Consider the following 13,671-nt stretch of genomic DNA (forward strand, 5'->3'; position numbering starts at 1 on the left):
ATCTACCACTGGGATATGTGATCCCCTATTGTGGTAGAATCCAAGTCGGATCCTGTTAAAGGGACCTTGTCCGCTTACATAACAGATCCTTACCACTACCTCTGCAAGGAGCCAAAACCCACCAGACCACCTAACCAAAATACAAAGGGTTAATACTACGACAAAAAGAGGTGCCTCCTGCAACCTCTTTCAGACAACCAAAAACACAAATACAAAATATAGGGCAACATATCAAAATTTTTACACAGGATAAGTTTCAGCTCCCTGCCCCAGCACCGAATCCGCCGATACGAAAGGGCTCAAGGCGAAGCATTTATCATACGTGATTTTTACATCACGTAGGTAGTGGTTTGCGAAAACCGACTGGCATCTCCAAAAAGTCGCCTCCATCAAGTTCCGCACAGACATATTTTTCTTGAATGCAAGTGAAGTTGCAATGGCTCTCACCTCGTGAGCTTTCACTTTCAGTAGTTTAAAATGCTCTTCCTTGCAGGCAACATGTGCCTCTGTAATAAGACTTCTCAGGAAGAAGGAAAGAGCATTCTTCGACATGGGCCGAGTGGGGTCCTTCACGGAGCACCAAAGCACATCTTGATTAGCCCTAAGTTGTTCCTTCCTCTTAAGGTAATACTTCACAATTCTCATAGGGCAGAGTTCTTTCAGGCTCTTCCCCTACCAGAAAAGATAAACTACGAACTTCAAAGCTCCTGGGCCAAGGACGTGATGGGTTTTCATTTTTAGCAAGAAACCCTGGAAGAAACAAACACACCATAGATTCTTCCTTAAACCCGACATTGCCCTCAATAGCTTGGAGCTCACTCACCCTCTTAGCTGTAGCTAGGGCCATAAGGAAGAGAGCCTTCTTCGTCAGGTCCTTGAAAGAGGCTGAACCAGGAGGTTCGAATCTAGACGATCCAAGGAATTGTAGAACTACGTCTAGATTCCAGTTTGGTACAACATGAGAACGTTTAACGGTTTCAAATGATCTAATAAAATCATGCAGGTCCTTATCATCGGAGATTTTTAAGCCGAAATACTGCCGCCAACATACTGCGGTATCCCTTAATAGTTGACACAACAAGATGACACTCTTCTTTGAGAAAAATTAAGAAATCCGCAATTTGGGTCACAGAGGTACTGGAAGAGGAAATGTTCTTCCTCTTGCACCATCGTCTGAAGACATCCCACTTTGACTGGTATACACGCAAGGTGGAAGGCCTCCTCGCTCTTGCGATTGCTTTAGCAGCTGTTGCTGAAAAGCCTTTCGCTCTGACCAGACCTTGGACAGTCTGAAGCCAGTCAGACTGAGAGCGAGGAGATTTTTGTGGTACCTGTCAAAGTGGGGCTGTCTGAGTGGATCGCTCCTTAGCGGGAGCGATCTTGGAAGGTCCACTAACCATTCCAGTACCTCTGAACCATTCTTGGGTCGGCCAAAAGGGAGCGATTAAGATCATTCTCGTTGAATCGGACTCTACGAATTTCTTGATAGTTAGCCCCAGGATCTTGAAGGGGGGAAACGCGTAGGCGTCGAGTCCGCTCCAGTCTAGAAGAAGAGCATCTATTGCTAATGCCTCTGGATCCGATATCGGAGAGCAGTAAGGATCCAGTCTCTTGTTTTTCGACGTGGCAAAGAGGTCTATGTGTGGCCTGCTCCACAACTTCCACAGGCTCTGGCATACATCCAAATGAAGGGTCCACTCTGTGGGAAGGACCTGATCTTTCCTGCTGAGGAGATCTGCTCTTACATTCCTTTCTCCCTGCACGAACCTGGTGAGAAGCTTGATTCCCCTTTCTTCTGTCCACAGAAGAAGGTCTCTTGCTGTCTCGTACAGGGAGAAGGAATGCGTCCCCCCCTGTTTTCTGATATATGCCAGAGCTGTAGTGTTGTCCGCGTTGACCTGCACTACCGATCTTCTGACTTTGGGCTCGAAAGATTTCAGAGCCAACCACACAGCCATCAACTCCTTCCTGTTGATGTGCCAGGCTACCTGGTCCCCCACCCTGGTACCTGACACCTCGTTGGTTCCCAGAGTCGCCCCCCACCCCGTGTCCGACGCGTCGGAGAACAACACTAGGTTGGGGCTCTGGGATCGAAGAGACAGTCCCTTCGCAAAGAGGTTGGGATCTGTCCACCATAAGAGATGTTTCTTGACTTCCTGGGATAACGACAGGGAGAACGTCAAATCCTGAGAACGACGACTCCAATTCCGATGAAGAAAGAATTGGAGCGGTCTCAGGTGCAACCTTCCTAGGGAAACAAATTGCTCCAGCGAGGAGAGCGTCCCCAGCAGACTCATCCACTCCCTCGCTGTGCATACTTCTTTCCCTAAGAAGGTTGTTACTCTCTCGAATCCTCGGGCTATCCTTTCCTGAGAGGGAAAAGCCCGAAAACTCAGAGAGTTCATCTGTATCCCGAGATACACACACTCTTGTTCGGGAATTAGCGACGACTTCTTGAAATTGACAAGAAGTCCCAACCCCTTCGTCAATTCTAGTGTTACTTGCAAGTCCTTCAAACAACGATCTTCTGAATTGGCCCTTATCAGCCAATCGTCGAGGTACATGGATATCCTCACCCATTTCAAATGAAGCCATTGAGCTACGTTTCTCAAGATCCCCGTGAACACTTGAGGGGCCGTCGAGAGGCCGAAACACAGAGCCCTGAACTGAAAAATTTTCCCCCCCATCATGAATCTGAGAAACTTCCTCGAGGAAGGATGGATCGGTACGTGGAAGTAAGCGTCCTGCAAATCCAAGGAAACCATCCAGTCCCCTGGACGAAGTGCTGCCAGCACTGATGAAGGTGTTTCCATCATGAACTTCTTTTCTACGAAGAAGTTCAGGGCCCTTACGTCCAACACCGGTCTCCATCCCCGAGGACTTCGGAACTAGGAAAAGGCGGTTGTAGAAGCCTGATGAACGATGGTCTGTCACTAGTTCGATAGCCTCCTTCTCCAGCATCTGATCTACTGCTAGATGGAGAGCTTGATTCATGATGGGGTCTCTGTACCTAGCCGTCAACTCCCTTGGGGTGGTCATCAAGGGAGGTCTTGCGACGTAAGGGATGAGGTAACCTCTCCTCAAAATTGAAAGGGTCCAAGGATCCGCCCCTTTCTGGGCCCAGACTTCCGCAAATCCTAAGAGTCTGGCGCCCACCGTTGTTTGAAGGACTTGCAAGTCATTTGGGGGATTTGACTGACTTGGCGAAAGTCTTACCTCTTCTTGAAGGTCTACGACCTCTAAACGTGGAGGTTCTGGAGGAAGAAGCCCCTCGAAAGGGTTCTCGAGCACTTGACTTCTCCTTCTTAGCCTTGGTAGGGAAGGAAGGGCGAGGTTTTCTTGCCGACTGTGCCAAAAGGTCCTGGGTGGCTTTAGTCGAAAGCGATCTAGAAATGTCCTACACTAGATGTTTAGGGAACAACTGAGCGGACAGAGGAGCAAACAGCAAAGAAGACCTCTGGGCGTGGGAGACAGACTTCGTTAAGAAGGAACAATAAACGGACCTCCTCTTCACGATCCCGGCCCCATACAGGGAGGCGATTTCACTCGCTCCATCTCTTACAGACTTGTCCATACAAGACAAAACACACATGAGATCCTCTGGAGAAAAGGACTCTGGAACTTCAATTTTCTTGGCCAGGACTCCCAACGACCAATCAAGGAAGTTAAATACCTCCAGCACTCTGAACATGCCTTTCAGCATGTGGTCTACTTCATTCATTGCCCAAGTCGTCTTTGCAGAGTTAAGGGCAGCTCTCCTCGTGGAATCTACCAGCGCCGAAAAATCAGAATCAGCCAAAGACGGTAGACCCAATCCCAAGGACTCTCCTGTTTCGTACCAGAAACCAGCGCGTCCTGATAACTTCGAAGGAGGGAAAGCGAACATCGTTTTCCCCGCTTCTTCTTTGGAAGCCATCCAGGAGCCAAAACTCCTCAGTGCCTTCTTCATCGAAAGGGTCGGCTTCATCCTCACACAAGAAGAACTCTTCGCTGTCTTCGCCGTTGAAAAAAGTGAGTGAGGAGGAGGAGCCGTAGGAGTAAGGGAATCCCCAAAAACTTGCAAAAGCAGCTCTGTAAGCTTCTTGTAAGAAGACACAGCACCAGAAGTGTTCGGTTCCTCATCAGAACCGTCTAGGACATCTTGTCGAGGCGAGCGCGGAAGATCATTAGGTGACGAAGGGATCCTAGTAGGAGCTGAGCGAGAGGTTGGAGAGCGCCCTCTCGTAGAAGAGTTCACATCCACTGGAGAACGATGAGAAGATCTGGATTGTCTACGATGAGACTCCCTCTTTGAGGTAGACAGAATCTCAGCTGAAGGAGAGGTAGGGCTCCTACCCCGAGAAGACCTGGATACATCCACAGGGCGCTTACGAGGAGGCGAGCGCCTACCAGACTCTTTGTGCGCCCTATCCTGAGGCGAGCGGCTGCCAAGAGAAGAGCGCCTATCGGGAGCAGAGCGCTTGCGCGGCTCTCTATTCTTGTCCAGTTGAGTACGATCAACGGAAATTCGACTGGAAGGCGAAAAGCGCCTACTAGGAGAAGGCTGCTTGCGAGACACTTGACCTCTAACAAGAGGATAACAATCAGGAGAAGGGCGCTTCAAAGCTAACGAGCGCCTATCTGGAGAAGGGCGCTTGCGAGGTTCTTGGTGCCTACCAAGAGACGAACGGTCAGGAGTAGTGCGTCTAGAAGAGGGAGAGCGCCTACACGGAGAAGGGCGCTTGAAAGACTCTTGTTGTCTGCCCCGAGGAGAATAATCAGGAGTAGGACGCCTTAAAAGAGACGAGCGCCTACTAGGAGATCGACGTGCAGTAGGCTCTTGGCGCCTACCTTGCGGGGAGCGACTAACAGCAGGACGCCTATCAGGCGCATGGCTCCTACCAGACTCTTGACACCTGTAAGGAGAGAAGTCACGATCCGACACTCGAGGAGAGTGACATCTGGAAGAAGAACGCCTACTTGTAGAAGGGCGCCTTCTAGGTTCTTGGGGCTGCTGAGGAGAAGTCCCACGCGAGGGAGTCGAAGAAATAGCGTGATGTGCAGGCGCAGAGCGCTTACCAGAAGCGGGAATCCAATCTGGAGAAAAAACTTCTTTCTCCATAGAGCGTCCGACCGATGTTTGGCGCCTTGAAGTCGAAAGAGAGCCAGGAGAGCGGGGGTGCTCATGTGAGCCCCCATATGAAGGAGACTGCCTAAAAAGAGGAGAACGATCCTCTGAAGAGCGGCGCCTAGATCTCTTGATCGGAAGAGAAACGTCCTTCTTCCTACGCGATCTAAAGGCTAGAGAATCTGCCAGCGCTGTGATCTGAGCTTGAAGTCCCGCAAGTACTCTAGTTGGAGAATCTTGTTGTTCTTCCTCGGAACCAGGCGCAGAACGAGGGGCGCGAGAAGAAGAACGATCGCAGGATCTCTTGGGTTTCTTCGCCTCCAACGACGATTCTTCCGGGAAAACCTCCGGACTAGAAGCCAAAGGACTGCAGGGAGCCTTCCAAGCCCTCTTCAAAGGGCGCGATGCATCCGGGGAGTTCCAACCTCTCTTCGGAGAGGGCGACGATGAAGAGGAGAAGCATTGGCGTAGGAGCTCCTTCTTGTAGCGATCCGAGGCAGCCTCGGAGCGTACTTCAGGATCTGCCGAGGGGACGCCTGACCGGTGGGGGTTCTCCCTAGCCCTCTTGCGGCTTTCGACTTTCCTACTCCACTGGAACTGGGAGTCTGGAAGAGGTCTAGGCCTAGAGGCACTAAGGAGCCGGTCAGACGCACCCTCCACAACACTGGGGACACTGCACTGATCACTAACACTCTCCTTACCTTCCAACTGACGAATCTTCTGATCCATAGATAGAATCGTGGCTCTTAGAGCCGCTGCCTCCGAAGACGAATCTTCGGCTTCGGTGCGGGGAGCAGGGGCTGCAACTTGGAGAGAAGGTTCTACTTCTACATTAGTCATAGGATCCACATCCAACTCACTCATTCTAGACCTACTAGAACTTCTAGAGGAAGCCTTACGTACTCTATCACGTTCCAACTTCCTAACATAAGAAGAGAGAGCCTTATATTCTTCTTCATTCAATACCTTACATTCACTACAAGGGTTAGCAAAAGAACATTCATTCCCCCTACATTTCATGTAAACCGTGTGAGGGTCCACCGAAGCTTTCGGCAACCTCACCTTATATCCTTCAATCACACAAACCCTAAATAAAACAAGTTTTAGCTACTGAATCTAGGTCAGACATTGTTAAAGAAAATCCAAATCAAAATCAAAACGGTCCACAATCAGCGTATGCCAAGCCAAACAGAGCGAATACGTCACCAAAAGAAGTCCAAATTAACTCCAGGCAAGCGAGAATCGAAAAACTATCGAGAGGAACCGACAACAGTTGTTATCGTTCCCGCCACAGAGAAAAATCTGACAAGCAAGGGGGATTGGTTCGTACACCCGCCACCCAGCGGCGGGTAAGGTAGACCACCTGATCTACCTGTCGCATGTGCCGCGAGATTTGAAATTCTGTCGGGAACGTCGGAGACTATAGCTAAGTATATATCTGACAGGGAAGTTCATGTACAAAAATGATGTGATGAGCGTGAAATTTATAAGAAAAATTGTAGATAATCTTGAAAAATATAATATAATAGGTTTGGGGAGTTTGTTTTATATCTAAGTTGTGTAGAAATGTTTGATCTTTCATGTGGAAGCAATACGTTGTCGGCATACGTGATCGGTGTCAGGCTGTTCATGGCTAGTATAACTAAAGATCGGAAGAGGAAGATGATGATAAAACAGCAGGATCATCAATTTGCCCCTCTTCAGATAGAATTTCTTCTTCAGTTAGTTCAGGCGTTTCAAGGAAACAACTGTTCTGAGACGATCAGGATCGAGTCTCAAGTGAGGGGGTAGGGCGGGGGGAAGCTGAAGGCACTGGAGTCGTTCTCTTGAAGTAATAGTCTATTGTAGGTTGCACAGTGCGTTTTTATCGTTCTTCATAAATTAATCTGTCTGTCTGTCTATATGGTGTTTTTACATTGCATGGAACCAGAGGTTATTCAGCAACGGGACCAACGGCTTTACGTGACTTCCGAACCACGTCGAGAGTGAACTTCTTTCACCAGAAATACACATCTCTCATTCCTCAATGGAATGGCCGAGAATCGAACCCCGACCACCGAGGTGGGAAGGAAACACCATACCAACCATGCCACCGAGGCGCTTTCATAAATTAATCAGTAACATGCAACATTGTCTTGATGAGCCCTCTGAACTTTGGCAAACTGTTTCTCGTCCCCATCCATTTCACTTAAAAGATTCAGTCCTTGATCAAATAAAGCAAATGCCTCTGCCAGTTTTTTAGTCGTAAATGTTCGCTTCGGCTCCTTTTATTTTTTCTTCCTCTTCTGCTTTTTTTTCTCTTCTGCAAGTGCAATTAACATCTATAAGTTTTTGGATATCTTCCTCATCAATTTCTAAATCTAAACTTTTCCCAAGTATCAAGATCTTTTTATTGATTTCCACTTCTTTTTCATTCTGATCGATACCTTTAAACGAGTTCATGTACACTTTTAGCACATTTTTCCAGACCCCTTTCATACACTCTTTCTTTACCTCCTTCAACGCCCTTCCAATGTTCATAACGGAGTTAAGAACACTAAATTCTTTCAAGAAAGTTCTGAGATCTTTCTCCTTGTTATCCGTAGCCTGAACAGCCTGCGCAAACGTGTTCCGAAGATAATACGGCTTGAACGTAGCCACAGCACCCTGATCCATGGGTTGGATGAGAGAAGTTGTGTTTGGTGGCAGAAACACAACTTTTACATTCTCGTTAATATCTCCGATGTGCTGAGGGTGGCCAGGAGCATTGTCGAGAATCAGAAGAATTTTGAAGGGGATGTTATTTTTCCTACAATAATCTTTCACTTCCGGAACGAAGCAATGAACGAACCAGTCTTCGAACAGCATTGCAGTCATCCACGCTTTTTTATTATGACGGTAATGCACAGGAAGTGTATGCTTCTCAAAGTTTTTTAATGCCCTTGGATTTTCTGAGTGATAAATCATAAAGGGCTTAAGTTTATACCCAGCCACATTTCCCCCAAGCAGAAGAGTCAATCGATCCTTGTATGCCTTAAACTCGGGCATCACTGTTGCTTCTTTGTGGATGTAGGACCGTTGTGGCATACGCTTCCAATAAAGCCCGGTTTCGTCAACATTAAAGATTTGCTCTGCTCTGACAAGTACCCTTCATTGACGATGATCTCGTTTAAAGCAACCTTAAATTTAGCTGCTCCGTCAGCATCAGCGCTTGCTGCTCCACTGCTAATTTTCACTGTGAAAATTATGGCGGTTCTTGAAACGACGAAACCATCCAGCACTTGCTGCAAAACTTTTGTTGTGGTTATCATCATTTTTCTTCTTCAGTTCTTCAAAAAGCATACATGCCTTTGTCTGAATGGTCAAGTGGGTAAGTGGCATACGCTTTTGTATTTGGTCCTCCATCCACAAGACCAGTAACTGCTCCATTTCTTCCAAAGGCCCTATCCTCTTCTTTGATATAACTGTTGAATGAACAGAAGCAGATGCCTTTACAGCATCCATTACACGTTTCTCGTCCTTTAGGATGGTGGATACCGTTGATTGCGATAAACGTTCGTCACGCGATAACCATGACTGCCTTTCCACCTTCACGCTGGTTGATTATCTTCAATTTCTGCTCCAAAGTGATGGACTGCCTCTTCTTTTTTGCACTACCAGCAGGAGACCTATTTGGTTGTTTAGCAGACATAGTTTTTTGTTTTAGTTTACTTAACCATTAAACGCCAACTGGACGTATTTTACATAGACATTTTTTGTCTCTTGGGTGCCGACTGGACGTATTTTACGTCAACATACAAAAGTTTTTTTAAAAATTCGCGGAAAAATACTTTTAGGCCTACCAGCCGAAAACTTTTGTATCACGCGCCTTGGGGGATGCTGGGAGTTCACGGATCAAGGTGCTGTTTTGTTTACAATCGTTACGCAGGCGCGCAAGCGCGAATTTCTTTCTTGCCGCACTAAAAAGAATCTGTGACACATCTCGGAAAATGATATTGTTATTATACAATAAAGTTTCATACATACTTACCTGGCAGATATATACATAGCTAAGACTCCGTCGTCCCCGACAGAAATTCAAATTTCGCGCCACTCGCTACAGGTAGGTCAGGTGATCTACCTGCCTGCCCTGGGCGGCAGGACTAGGAACCATCCCCGTTTTCTATCATATTTTCTCTCTTCCACCTGTCTCCTGCGGGGAGGCTGGGTGGGCCTTTAATTGTATATATCTGCCAGGTAAGTATGTATGAAACTTTATTGTATAATAACAATATCATTTTCATACAATCAACTTACCTGTCAGATATATACATAGCTGATTGGCACCTTCGGTGGAGGGTAAGAGACAGCTACTATATGGAATAGACAGGTAAACAACATATGTTGTAGGTATAAATAAAACCTTGGTTCCTACCTGATAGGTGGTAGACTTCGTGGGTGTTTGCCCAGTAGTCTGCATCACCTCAAGAAACTTTAGCGAGATATATGATCTATGGCCAAGAGTTCTTGTGGGTCTGCCGATGGGGTCTTATCCGCTTACTCGGCAGAGCCTAAAAGGACTTTGTCAATGGGTGCTGATCCACTTATATGACAATACACCTTATGAAGGAGCACACAACCAATCCCGACCACCTGATCCTAACCATATGTTTAGAACTAAGGATTGTTCCGATTATCCCCGCCAGAACTCGTCACAACAACCGTAACTCAAAACCACTACGCACACATACCTAATTTTCAAAAAAAAAAAAAAAATTTATACTCATCTAATTGGATATGACAAGATTCTCTTACTGAACACATAGACGGCCGCCCGTGCTAAACCAAGTCCTCCATTGTTCGAAGAGACTCCAGACCATATCCAAAAAGAAGAAAAGTATATACATTTAAGGATTGGTGTCGGCTCCCGTACCCAGAATCGTATCCGCCGATACGAAAGGACCTAGAGAAAAACACTTCTCATATGTCACACGAACGTCTTTCAAGTAATGAGATGCAAATACTGAGTTGCATCTCCAAAATGTCGTATCTATGATGTTTTTAAGCGACATATTCTTATGAAACGAGAGAGACGTCGCTACAGCTCTCACTTCATGAGCTTTTACTCTCAATAGTTGTAACTGTTCGTCAGGACATACCTTATGAGCGTCTGTAATGACGTTTCTTACAAAGAATGCCAGCGCATTCTTGGACATCAGTCTTGTGGGGTCTTTTACCGCGCACCAAAGACCTTGTCTAGAGCCTCCCATCTGATGCTTTCTCTGAAGGTAGAACTTCAGAGCTCTAACAGGGCATAGAGACCTCTCTGCTTCTCTGCCTACGAGACTCGACATGCCTTTGACTTCGAATGACTTAGGCCAGGGATTCGTGGGATTCTCGTTTTTAGCTAAAAACAGGGTCTTAAACGAGCAAATAGCTGAGTCTCCCTTGAATCTTACTTTATCCTGCAGAGCATGTAATTCACTAATTCTCTTTGCCGTAGCTAAAGATAATAGGAATAGGCATTTTCTGGTGATGTCTCTAAACGATGCCAGATGAGGAGGTTCGAATCTTTCAGATGACAGAAACTTGAGGACTACGTCTAGGTTCCAGTTCGGAGGTACTGGTTCCTTCGACTTTGAAGTCTCAAAAGACCTTATGAGATCGTGGAGATCTTTATTATCTGCCAGATCCAATCCTCTATTCCTGAATACAGCCGAGAGCATACTTCTGTATCCCTTTATTGTGGATACGGCTAGATGAGATTTTTCTCTCAGGAATAGCAGGAAGTCAGCAATTTCCGCTATAGAGGTAGTGGAGGAGGACAACTTCTTGGATCTACACCACCTTCTAAACACCTCCCACTTCGATTGGTATACTTTCGTAGTGGAGGTTCTGCGTGCTCTCGCGATCGCGCTTGCCACTTCGCGAGAAAAGCCTCTCGCTCTGACAAGTCTTTCGATAGTCGAAAGGCAGTCAGAGCGAGAGCGGGGAGGTTTTGATGGTACCTCTTGAAGTGTGGTTTGTCTGAGAAGATCCGTCCTTCTTGGTAGGGATCTTGGAAAGTCTACGATCCACTCTAACCACCTTCCGTGAACCAATCCTGGGCCGGCCAAAGGGGGCTATTAACGTCATCCTCGTCTCCTTTGACGCCACAAACTTTTTCATTACTATCCCAGGATTTTGAATGGGGGAAAAGCATATACGTCTACTCGAGACCAATTTAGCAGGAAGGCGTCTACCATAAGTGCTCTTGGATCTTCCACGACCGAGCAAAAGACTGGCAGCCTTTTGGAAATGATGTTGCGAAGAGATCCACATGAGGAGTCCCCCACAGAGACCAGAGATCTAGACACACCTTCCTCGTGTAGGGTCCACTCTGTATGAAGGACCTGGTTCCTCCTGCTGAGTCTGTCCGCCCTCACATTCTTTACTCCCTGTACGAACCTTGTCAGCAGGGAGATGTTCCTGTGGGACGTCCAAAGCAATAGGTCTCTCGTCAGTTCGTAAAGGAACGAGGAGTGAGTCCCTCCCTGTTTCCGAATGTATGCAAGTGCGGTGGTGTTGTCCACGTTTACTTGCACTACTTTGTTCGACACCAGAGGTTCTAGACTCTTCAAAGCCAGATGCACGGCGAAGAGCTCTTTGCAGTTTATGTGCCAAGTCACCTGTGCTGGTTCCCAGGTGCCTGACACCTCTTCTGAGCCTAATGTCGCTCCCCAACCTTTCTCCGATGCGTCGGAGTACAACACTAGGTCTGGGGTTCTGTGTTTTTAGAGAGATCCCTTTGTTCTCTTCCAGAGGGGGCAACCACCACTCCAGGTGCGATTTTATCTCCACTGGAATGGGAAAAACGTCCGAAAGTTGTCCGGTTTTCCAGCTCCAAGACTTCTTGAGGAAGAATTGAAGCGGACGTAAATGCAGTCTTCCTAGTGGGAAGAACTGTTCTAGCGAGGAAAGGGTCCCTAGAAGGCTCAACCATTCCTCGCCGACGTATGTTCCTTCCCTAAGAAGAGAGAGACTATCCGCAAACCTTTTGCGATTCTCTCTTGCGAAGGAAATACTCGAAAACCCCGAGAATCCATCCGAATCCCCAGATAGACTAGGTCCTGTCTGGGGATCAGCTGAGACTTCTCGAGGTTCACGAGCAATCCCAACGCTTTGATCAAATCTAGAGTTAACTTTAGGTCCTCCAAGCACTGTCTCTCTGATCTGGCCCTGATGAGCCAGTCGTCCAGATACAGAGAGATATTTACTCCTTTGAGGTGAAGAAACCTCGCCACATTCTTCATCAGGCTTGTGAAGACCTGAGGAGCTGTGGACAGGCCGAAACACAAGGCTCTGAACTGAAAGATCCTTCCCCCCGTCATGAAACGGAGGTACTTCTTCGATGAAGGGTGGATCGGGACGTGAAAGTAGGCGTCCTGGAGATCTAGAGACACCATCCAATCTCCTTTTCGTAATGACGCTAGGACTGAAGCAGAAGTCTCCATGGAGAACTTCTCCTTCTGAACAAATTTGTTCAGAGAGCTGACGTCCAGTACTGGTCTCCAGCCTCCCGAGGCTTTCGCAACCAGAAAAAGGCGATTGTAAAACCCCGGGGAGTTTTGATCCAGTACTAGTTCTATCGCTCTCTTATTGTCCCACATTTGTTCCACCATCGATCGAAGAGTATCCCTCCAGCACAGGATCCTTGTACTTGGCTGATAGTTCCCTTGGTATTGACGTTAGGGGAGGAGTGTTCAGGAAAGGGATACGATATCCCTTCCTTATGATAGCCAATGAAGACGCGTCTGCGTTTATCAGTGTCCAGGCCTCCACAAATCCCAGGAGCCTGGCACCTACTGGTGCTTGGAGGAGAGAATCTTCATTTTCCCTTTTAAAGGGACGAAAGGCAGACCTACCTCTCTTCTCCGGAGCCTTCCTTCTTGCGGGAGGTCTGGAGGTCGGCCCCTCCACCCTCGAAAGGGCTGAACAGATGTACTAGGTCCTTTCTTGTCAGATGCAGAAACAGGTTTCTTCTTCCTTGCTGACTGCGTCAGAAGATCCTGAGTCGCCTTCTCAGTTAAAGAATGCGCAATGTCCTTCACTAACTGAGAAGGGAACAAAAAGTCAGATAGAGGCGAATACAGTAGAGCTGCCCTCTGAGCGTGTGAGACTGCCTTGGTTAAGAAGGCCCCATATACAGTCCTCTTCTTTAGAAGACCTGCTCCAAATAATGATGAGATTTCAAAAGAGCCATCCTGTACCGCTTTGTCAATACAATAAGACCAATATGCATAACAGACAATATGCATAACAAGGTTCGATTCCTTCCGAATCATGGGCTTTCTTGGACATCACCCCAAGGGACCAATCTAAGAAGTTGAAGACTTCCAATACATGAAAGAGTCCCTTGAGGAGATGGTCCAGTTCAGAAATTCCCCACGTAATTCGTGCCGAATTGAGACCTTGTCGACGTGAAGCGTCAACTAAGGTCGAAAATCTGCTTCCGATGTAGAAGGGAGAGCAATACCCATATTCTCTCCCGTCTGATACCAAATGCCTCTTTTCCCAGCTAATCTTGCTGGAGGCATGCAGAGACTGTTCTCACTAAGTCTTTCTTA

The 13,671-nt window shown here is 47.2% G+C and overlaps 1 protein-coding gene across 10 annotated transcripts in view; it reads right to left on the bottom strand.

The window, feature by feature from the left end:
• LOC135200049 (uncharacterized) overlaps nt 1-13,671 on the bottom strand; it is a 289,020-nt gene that overhangs the window by 71,699 nt on the left and 203,650 nt on the right. The gene's annotated exons all lie outside the window — the stretch shown is intronic.

This window comes from Macrobrachium nipponense, chromosome 26 (assembly GCF_015104395.2).
Source record: "Macrobrachium nipponense isolate FS-2020 chromosome 26, ASM1510439v2, whole genome shotgun sequence".
Lineage (NCBI taxonomy): Eukaryota > Metazoa > Arthropoda > Malacostraca > Decapoda > Palaemonidae > Macrobrachium > Macrobrachium nipponense.